This window comes from Ceratotherium simum, chromosome 7, assembly GCF_057802395.1.
Source record: "Ceratotherium simum simum isolate JZ-2026a chromosome 7, ASM5780239v1, whole genome shotgun sequence".
Taxonomy (NCBI): Eukaryota; Metazoa; Chordata; class Mammalia; order Perissodactyla; family Rhinocerotidae; genus Ceratotherium; species Ceratotherium simum.
Window position 1 is genome coordinate 69,235,013 of NC_141906.1, and position 9,535 is coordinate 69,244,547.

General features: G+C 45.8%; 1 protein-coding gene across 4 annotated transcripts in view; it reads right to left on the reverse strand.

The window, feature by feature from the left end:
- The window catches only part of DDX6 (DEAD-box helicase 6), a 35,950-nt gene extending 32,595 nt beyond the window's left edge, over positions 1 to 3,355 (reverse strand). Inside the window, exon 1 of one of the 4 annotated variants that reach the window (XM_014785080.2) lies at positions 3,141 to 3,355. The gene's annotated coding sequence lies outside the window, so the exon portion shown is untranslated. Of the gene's footprint in view, positions 1 to 2,384; positions 2,465 to 2,597; positions 2,650 to 2,938; positions 3,083 to 3,140 lie in introns of those variants that run through there. The other 3 variants (XM_087433797.1, XM_004427246.3, XM_087433796.1) reach the window with 3 other exon arrangements.
- Positions 3,356 to 9,535: the final 6,180 nt, after the last annotated feature.

Sequence of the window (9,535 nt, forward strand, 5' to 3'; positions counted from 1 at the left end):
CACCAAATCACTAGCAAGCCTAACAGAGACACAAAAAGATGAACTGCCTCAAAAACCAAACCCATATTGGGTTTGACCAATCTCAAATATTTTAAATTGTCATTCAAAGCAACCCAGAGATTAGCTAGAAAGATAGGTGATTAAATTAGCATTAGTTGTCAAATGACAATCTCCTTCAGTTTCCACCCTGGCAAATTCTCTGCCACCTCTAAAAGTCAATGATTCATTACACTTAATTGTATTACAACTCAATGAAGCATCACACAATTAATTAATGTAAATGTACATATGAATAAGGCAAGACAATTAAATTTTTTCCCCCTATTTCTGACAGCAACTGAGAATCCTTGAAGGGTTACGTGAGTTTTTGACTTTATGCTTTCAGAAAAAACAAATTGTGCCCCTATGAATTTCAATTACAGAAGTTAAACTTGATGAAGAAAAATGCATTTTTTTCCCCCAAAGTTTTTGCCCTTTAAAACAATAACTGAAGCAGGGATACAGACGTGCATACGTTAAAATTTTCTGACTTGAAAACCAGCCAAAAAAATCTTTACCTACCTTAATAAAATCTGAATACTAAAAAACTATTAGCTACATTTCAATATAACACTTTTCAAAAAGTATATCCTAACTTAAAACAGCATTATCATTAAAAAAAATTATAAACACACAAAAAGGAAATTACTTGTGTTAAAAAAATCTGTGAACAGCTAAACACACTAGTAACTCTAATCAAACTTTCCAAGAAAGCCAGAGTACCAATAGTTGTTTCCAAAACGAACTGGTCAACCTCCTCCATTTTTAATTATTCCTAAAATCGAATTCTTATTTTAAAATGTAGTAAATGAAAACTTAGTTTACAAAGGCCTACTCTGTTGGGTTTGTTCTTTTTTAACTCCTTTACATTTCTTGCCAAAAAATACACTAGCTTATTAATTAGTGTTATTTTTGCCATACACCAAGGCTTCTCAAACACTAAAATTTTTCTCAAATACTCCTTCGGTGTGTCTTCCTTTTTTTAAAATTGAAGATAAAGTCGCTCACAAGCAAATCCTGATTATCACATACACAAAGCTGTATATTTGGAAGTCTCCCAGAATGTGGCTGACTGAAGCAGACCGTGGTTAACAACCACCTAATTTCAGTTCAAGGCAGTAAACGGCTTCCTGTATTGACAGGTTTATATTATGATCAACAATATCACGTAGCTGTTTGCAAAGCACTAAGAGGATGAAGAGGGCAACCTCTAAAGATTAAATGGTATCATTACAGTCCATCATGCAAGACCTCATATCTCCCTAGATCCAAAATGTGACTGTGATAACTGCTCCTCTCTTAATTAAAATGAAACCTGCACTGCAGCTTTATGTCTCAGAGAAGGAAACATTCCTCCTACCTCTTCTCAATTTAGATTTGCAATTTAGATTTTCAAAAATACTAACGAAAACGTAGACTACTTGGGAGGAGCCCCTTGCGGAGTTAATTGCAGCACTTCCCAGATTGTAGTTAGCAACTGACAGTTTCAGACCCAAAACCGTATCGTCATCTCCAACAAAAGCTTTTGTTTGCAAATGCAGCGCAGTTTCTCTAAGCTTGGTCTGCAAGTTGGAGTGACTGTTCTATTCTGAGGGCTAAAGGGACTGTTAAGAGAAAAGGGAGTGAGCGTTAAGGGAAAGAAACAAGCCAATGATTTGAACCCCGTAACTGCAGGGCAGTAATTTCTTACTCCCCCCGCCCCCCAAAACACACACTTCAAGTCAGCTCCCTGCGACCATAAACACAAAAGGGTTGGGGCCCTGCAATCGAATCTGCGCCACAGAGCAGCGAACCAGCCCCGCGGGTCGGAAATAGGGACTTCCCCTATAAGGCCCCAAAGAGAAATCTTAACTCAGAAAGCCCCTCCTTTCCTCTACGACTTGGGGCTCCATAATCACCCTCTTGTTATCGACCTACATACAAGGCCTTATTCCGATCAAGCAGCTGCCGGTCCGCTTCTAAACCGAGCCCTGCAATACTGCATATCCCTGCCGCCCCCTATAGGGCCGCCTCGTACCCTATAACCTCCACCGCCTCCCGAAGTCCTTGCCGCCCCCTATGGCCCCACATTCCCTCGTCTTCTACGAAGCTGCTCCAAGTACTTCGCCCGCTCCTTATCCGGACCCCGCCGCCACGACATCCCCATAGCTACTCCCCTCAGCGCCCCCACCCCACACAGCTGCCGCCCGCCGCTGGCCTTCCTCCCCAGGGCCCGGCCAGGCCTCAGGCCTCCGCCTCAGAGCGCCTCCCACGCCGGCCGGGGGGCTCTCCGCAGCCCCAGCGGCACCGCTGACCTCGACCCCCCCATCGCACCCCACTCCCCGAGGCTCGGGTCCGAGTCCTACCCCAGAGGCCACTCCCGCTCGGCACCCTCGGTCCTTTATTGTTGACTCGAAGCTCCCAAAATGGCGGCGGCTCCTTCCTCTTCAGAAACCTCCGCCCGCCCCCACCCGGCCCCTCGCCTCTGCCTCCGCCCACCCCGCCCCCGCCCTGCTCGGGGGGCCGCTCAGCTGCGGAGCCCGAGCCTGCCGCTTCCCCGGCCGGCCGGCCAGCCCTACCTCCGCCGCTGCCCGCTCTCATGGCGCCGCCGAAGTCGCCGCCCGGGCTGAGCTAACTCGGCTCCCCTTCCCCCTCCCTCGCCGGCCCGCCGCCCGTCCCCCCCCCGCCGCCGTCTCTCTCTGCCTCTCCGCATGGCGGCGGCCGCGGCTCCTCCTCCTCGCAAGATGGCGAGAGCCCAGCCGCCGCCGCTGCGCCCGCCGCGGCGTCACAGCGTCTCGGGCTTCGCGGCAGGAGCAAGCCGGGCCGGGGCAGCTCCCGGAGAAGAAAATGGAGGGCCGTGCTCTCACTGCCCCCGCGGCCCCGCGGGCGCCCGAGTTAGGGACAGTTGAAGGGGAAATACCGAGTTCTTCCTGAGAGAAGGAAGGCCGCCTTTTCCACAGCTGAGGAGAAACGACTGGGGGATGGGGAAGAGTCCGCCCGGCCTTCGCCCCCTCACAGTGGGAATCGGGGGTCGAGACCAGAGGAGGATCTGCTTATTCCTGACCAAGGGGGCGTTCCGAGAACGGCCTTTCGGGGACCGGCTTGGGGACGGGAGAGCTGACCTGCCATCTCCCGTGGGCCCAGGAGGCTGCTGCAGGAACAAGGGGGCCGCGTCCGAGCCACTCCGGGGCGCGCCTCCGTCCAGGAACGCGCGGAACTAGTGGCCCGGAGGCACCGGCGGGCGCCCGGGTGTGGAGGGGGTATGGGGGGCCGGCCTGGACCGGAGGGCACGCCGGGGTTGGGAGGGGGCGTACAACCGGGAGGACCCTGGAGAGCACGCGGGGGCGGGCAGGGGAACGGGGTGCGCTGCGCTGGGGGGTGAGGGGGGCGAGAGGGCGTGCCGATGGGCGGCCGAAGGGGAGGCCCGGGCCGCGAGGGCGAGCCGAAGGGGGAGGGGGCTGTTAGGGGAGGGCCCGGCCGCGAGGGCTCGCTGGGTGGCGGAGGGCGGCCGGCCGGGAGAGCGCGCCTTGGGGAGGAGGCGGGGGCTGGGGCAGCGACCTTCCTTTCCCGGCCCCGCTAGGCCATCCTCAAAGAAAGGGGCGGGGGGGGGGGGGAGGCGGGAGAAGCCGGGCCTCCCCTAAAGGAGGGGAAAGCTGCTGAGGAGTCAGTTGTAATGGAAATGGAGTTCTTTAAAGAAATGGGGAAGCAGAAGGCTGAGGGTGATTCTTTCTCCTCCCTGACCCTCACTATAAAGATATGTGTTTGTTCCCATAAATGCTTTTCATATCGTAATGTCTCCGTTTATCCCTAACAGAAATAACAGCGATGCTGTCTTGCTCCAGGTAAAACAAAAATTTAAAGCTAGAAAGCTAGCTAGGTCAAGGTAAAATAAAAACTGTTTATAAAGGACAATGCCACACCATATGTTACAACAGAACTCCGACCCACAACCTCTGCAGCAACCAGCTCGGGAAGCCAAACCACAGCCTCTGCAATGATCTGCGCCGAATCGGCAGGACTGGGTCGTTGACGGCTAGCTTCCCTAATTTTGCCCCTGCTTCCAACTCGGGACCAATCAGAGAGAGCCAAATATGTTCCCCAAACCAATCATATGAGAAGCCCCGCTTCTAGTTAGCCCGCCTCCAGCTTCCCCATGCCAACAGTCTCCAATCAGAGCGCACCTGGAGCCTGCCCCTTTTTTTTCATTGCCTGCCTGTGAGTCTTTGCCAAACCAAGTGAAGGTGGCCGGCTCTCGTGTTATATAGCAAGCTCTGAATAAGTAGCCTGTTCTCATTTGGTGATCTTTGTTTATTTCCGCACAGCCAATGGAAAGTTGGTAGAAAAGTGTGAAAAGGCTGGTCTTACAATTTTTAAGTTCTAGATTTGTAGCATGTCATCTCCCACCCAGATTTTAAAACACCCACTCCTGTAAGGGAATAACCCTGCACCTTGTGCCCGTACTAGGGAGAGGATAGCTGGATGGTTCCTTATTAAAATGTTAAAGCGTGAGGCCTTGTTTGCCTCACTGTCTTTCTAAGTAGCAGGAATGTGAAGGGGAGGAGGGCAAGAAGTCAGTGGGAGGGAGGGGAGCCTAAGGATTTAAAACAGGCCACTGCCTGGTAGGGTGTCTTTTCCTAGACCACTTAAGAAATGAGAGCAGGCAAAGAAAAGGGGTTTGTATTCACCAATATACTCTTACCTTTCAAAGGGGCCTGATTGAGGTCATGACAAAAACAAAAGTGAGGAGGCAACCTAAAGTAAAATATGAAATGGCTGCCCATTCTCACCTAGGAATCCTTCCAGGGCTAAAACCTTTACAGATTCTGCGTGAAGTTCTTATAACATAGTCAGATATCCTTACAACTCATTTATGTCAGCCCTTTTCAGATTTCTGATGAGAAGCATAGATGGTCTAGAATTAAGCTATGAACCCTTGGATATTTTCTTCTGGGATCAATTTTAGTATTTGATAGGTCCAATCCAACTATCTCAATACCTTTTTTCTCTCTAGTTCATGCAAATTAACAAGAATCATAGAAAATATGACACTTCAGGAATACAGATGAATTATTTAATAATCCACACAACATCCTTATATTTATAAAATGTATATTTAAAAAATATTACATAAATCCAATCCTTTGGCCTTTAGTTAATATTCAGTATAATGGTTTCGGTGATCTGTGGTGAATATGGTTTCTAGAGGGTGTGCTATCCCTGGTGAGGTCACCTATTAATTGTGGTAAAGTGCTTTCCAAGATGTATTGGCCATTTTCATTTTGTTTTTAGTCACTCATTTCCCCCTTACCCTACTTTTTGTATTTTGAACTATGAAGCTAAAGTGTTAGGCCTAGATTGTTGGCTGGCTCCTAGAGAATCTGTCTGTAGGTAAGATATTTTAAAAAAGAAAAAGGTTCACAAATAGAATTGAGGTTTTCAGTATCTGTTTAAAACACAACAGGACTCCTTTTTTTTTGGTGAGAATGGGATGCGACTAAAAAAATGTTACTTGGAATTCAATCACAATAATGGGTCCTCCCAGCAAATATTGTTTGCCAGTCTCACATCCTATCCTCATTTATTTACCCAAAAATAACTAGAAGCAAAAAAAAAAAAAAAAAAAAACCACAGGTTAACTTACACTTGATTTCATTTTAACTTTAACTTACAATATTTAGAATCTAAAATTCCAAGTAATTTGAATCTGGAATATGTACATCTGTGATACTATCTTAAAAACCCAAATGTTTTCAACATGCTAAAATGGATTTCACACTTTTAACTTTATATAATTAAGGAAACATAATAGCTTTTTTTAAAACTCAAACTACTAGCCATTACCCAGAAGAAAAAAGATTTGCCCGTACCATAATCTCAATAAAATGATTATATCACACCTGGCTAAGCTTTATAGTACAGCATTTTCCCTCTTTCATGATTTACAGTATAATATTCTGATTTTCCAAAAGAAGTTTCAGCAGGTAAAGTTCCTTTCCAAATGTGCTTCAGCAATATCTGATAGTCACTAGCCAAGAGTAAAGGCTAACAAGCCCAAGGAGCTGAGTATCATTTTCTTTGGACTTCATAGCAGGCCAAAATTGCCTCTTCAGTTTATACACCTAAAGAAAATGAAGCAATATCAGCCTACTGAAGGCTTAGCAAAGATATCCTCAGAGAGGTGCCAGTACTGCACTGAAGTTAATGCATACTAAGCAGATGTCTTTAATCACTGAGAGACCTCACCAGGCACATTTTGTTGGAATAAATGTTACACTTCCAGAGTAAACTCAAGTTGAAGAGTAGAAAAGGAAAATTACAAACAGGGAGGAAAATGAGGTTAAACACGTTTTCCCCATACTGCCAAGTTTAGTTTGCAGAATTTATATTCCCTTTGACAGATAACATCTCCCTATTCCCAGGGCACCACAACCAGCCAACTCAGCTCGCCAGATGTCTTTTGGCCCCATCAGTTTTCAGCATTGTTTATGTTCTGGTCATCACCCAGAGAATTCCAGCTATTCATTTTGCCTCTTCAGTTTTCCTAAAAGTACTGTGCACCAGCAATTTTAACTTATTCATTATTATGAACATAATGTGTGGCTGGGAAGACACTGGAATCTGGAAACTAGTTCTTTAGGTATAAATTTAATTTGGTCTACTCAGATCAAGAAAGATCTAACACCGTCCCAGTGTGTGATGCTTTGGTCCCGTTGGGTACTTTCTGAGTGAGTTCAGGGGTGGTTGCTGATTGGTAATGTTGATGGGGGTCCGTGACAATCTTATGGAATTGTCATGGTGTTGGCATGCGTGTACCATGCCTCCTTTATACCCAGGACCTTGTAACAAGATTATATTTCTGAATAGCCTTCTCTACAGGGATAGCAACAATTGTGACCAAGTGTCCAGTTCAGGTTTCCTTCCACTCATCAATTTGCAGAGCCTTTTATTGGTCTTTGAAAATAGAATTGTGATCTTAGGTATGAACCCTGGGAAGGTAGTTTATGGCTAAAGAGTGGGCAATCTCTTCAATCCTGAGTGCCATGGTTGGATTAAGTGACATCTGTGGCCACCAAGACAAGACAGGGAACAAAGGGAGAAAAAAGTATTTCAATGCAGAGTTCTTCTCAGTGACCTTCCTAGCTCTTCATCTCCTTGATGAATTTTAAAGATTACTCTTTATCATGTCAGCCACCCCCTAAATAACCCTTTAGTGTCTCCTAGTTTCTTTTTACCACATGGAGTCTACACTCCATTGACAGATTGGGACTGCCAATGTGCCTACCCCATCTAATTTCCCACTCTTCCTCCATCCTCCAATACATTGGTCTGCTAAGAGGAGAACATTCTCTAACCTTCCATTGTTTCCCTTAGAAACCCTCTCATCTCCTTTCCTCTGGGCCTATCTAAAGCCCATTCAAATCCTAGCAGATTCCCACATGCAACTATCTTTTCACCTTCCCAGTCCCATGCTCCTGCCCAGCCAGCACTCGGGTTCTAGAGTCAGTTGGATCTGGGTCAAATCCTAGTTCTGTTGTTTATTAACTCCATAAACTTGGGAACCTTTCTGAACTTCTGAGCTTCAATTTCTGCATTTATAAAATAGGGATAATAAGACCTAGAGCTATGTAAGAGTAAATGAGAATTTGTATAAATCACTTATTTTAGTAGTTGGTAGACAAATCACTTGGTGTTGCTATTATTACTTTATTAACTTTCATCTGAACCTGTTCTTATTCTGTCAGATTAGAGCCTATTCTGTTAGGTTGGCCAATTCAATTATTTTTCCCCAGGCTCTATCATTTCTTACTTCTTTAGCCTAGTGCCTTACCAACCTCAGTGAACAAGTGCCACTCTCTAATTTCACAGCTTCTGTTCCAGGAGTGTTGGTGTTGGAGAGAGCTGTGTAACCAGGCTGATTGGCTCAACAATGAATTCCTGCTCCCACACCTCAGCGGAGCCCTTTTTGTGGCTCTGCAAGCCTCTTACTGGTGGTTCTCAATCATGGCTGCTCATTAGCGTCAACACAGGCGCTGGTGCCTGGGCCCCATCCCAGAGGAATTAAATCAGAATCCTTAGGGCTGGGAGTCTGGCATCATTTTTTAAGGCTCCCAAGAAGACCCTAATGTGCAGCCAAGGATGAGAACCACTGTGCTTAAAGGACAATTATTTCCCATGGCAGCATTCCAAATCTCTTCTTCTATCCATAAGCCCACTTTCAAATCAAAGCCATCCCATAGAAGCTCCATTAACTTCCCACTACCCTTGCACAGACTTCTGTTTGTTCCTGTCTTGGAAGATAAAGTATCACACCTCCTATCTAAGGCTAACCCAGCCCTTACATCTATCCCTTTTTACGTAAAATATTCTGTCGGTTACCCCCTTTCCGTTACATTTTTAATATCTCCCTCTCTGCTGGTTCTTCCCCTTAACCTGGATTCACGCCCAAGTTTTTCTCCATTCTAAACAACAAACAAAACCAGTCTTCCCTCACTCCCAGTACCTGCTGAGTGAAAGGAGGGAGGAACTAGCATTTACTGAGGGCCTCCTAGGGACAGGCACTATGCTAGGTGACATCCAGTTGCAAAATCCTATCTGTTGTTGCTCTGGGGTATCATTTCCATCTCTGCTGCTCCATTATTACTGCCGCTGTCTCAACCCAGGGATCTTTTTCTCTTTCTTGGACTATTTCGGTAGCTTCCTGGACTTCCTACTTCAACCTCTTTCCCTCTCTAACCCACCCTATACGCTAGTGCCAGAGTCATTTTTCCAGTCATATCACCGTCCTACTCGAGTCTTGAATGATTCTTCATTACCTGCAGAATAAAAATGAAATCCTCTGGTCTCTCTTCAGAATAAGTAGGAGGCCCCTGGAAACTCCTCACCCCAAACCCCATGAGTGGGAGGTTGGGCCTGCTGCCCTTCAGATCACTGCTGAGATTAGACTATTCTTGTGCTTTTTTTTCTGTCTTTGAATTTCTTGATCCTTCTTATTGTTCAAGTTTCAGCTTAAATATTACCTCCTTCAAGATGCCTCCTCCTTGACCATGCTTTTTAAAGTAGCACCCCCACTACCCGGTCAAGCTATCTGAGATTATTTTGTTTACATGTTTATTGCCTGTGTTCTCCCAAGCAGCAAGCCCAGCTCAAATTCACTTCTAATACTGGGTTTTGTTGATTTATCCCAACTGCTCCTTTGTGCGCCCCACCACTTCAAGCTCTTGCATTGCTAAGCTGATACAACCTGGTTTGTTCAGAACCGTTTGGGTTTATGCCTGGGTTTTTCCATGGTAATTGTTAATAGTGCTCCTGTTTATTCTCAAAAGTAGCTCAATTTGGACAATAAATTATATAATCACTGTCATAGCTCTGTATCATAGCCATTTGTATACATGTCATTTCTAAGCTCATTGAGGGCAGGAAGAAAGTCATGTTCATATTTCTTTCATCAATAACACCTACTAAGGTATTTTGTATAAATATAGTAGAAGCTTAGGAAGTGTTTGTTGAATAGGATTGG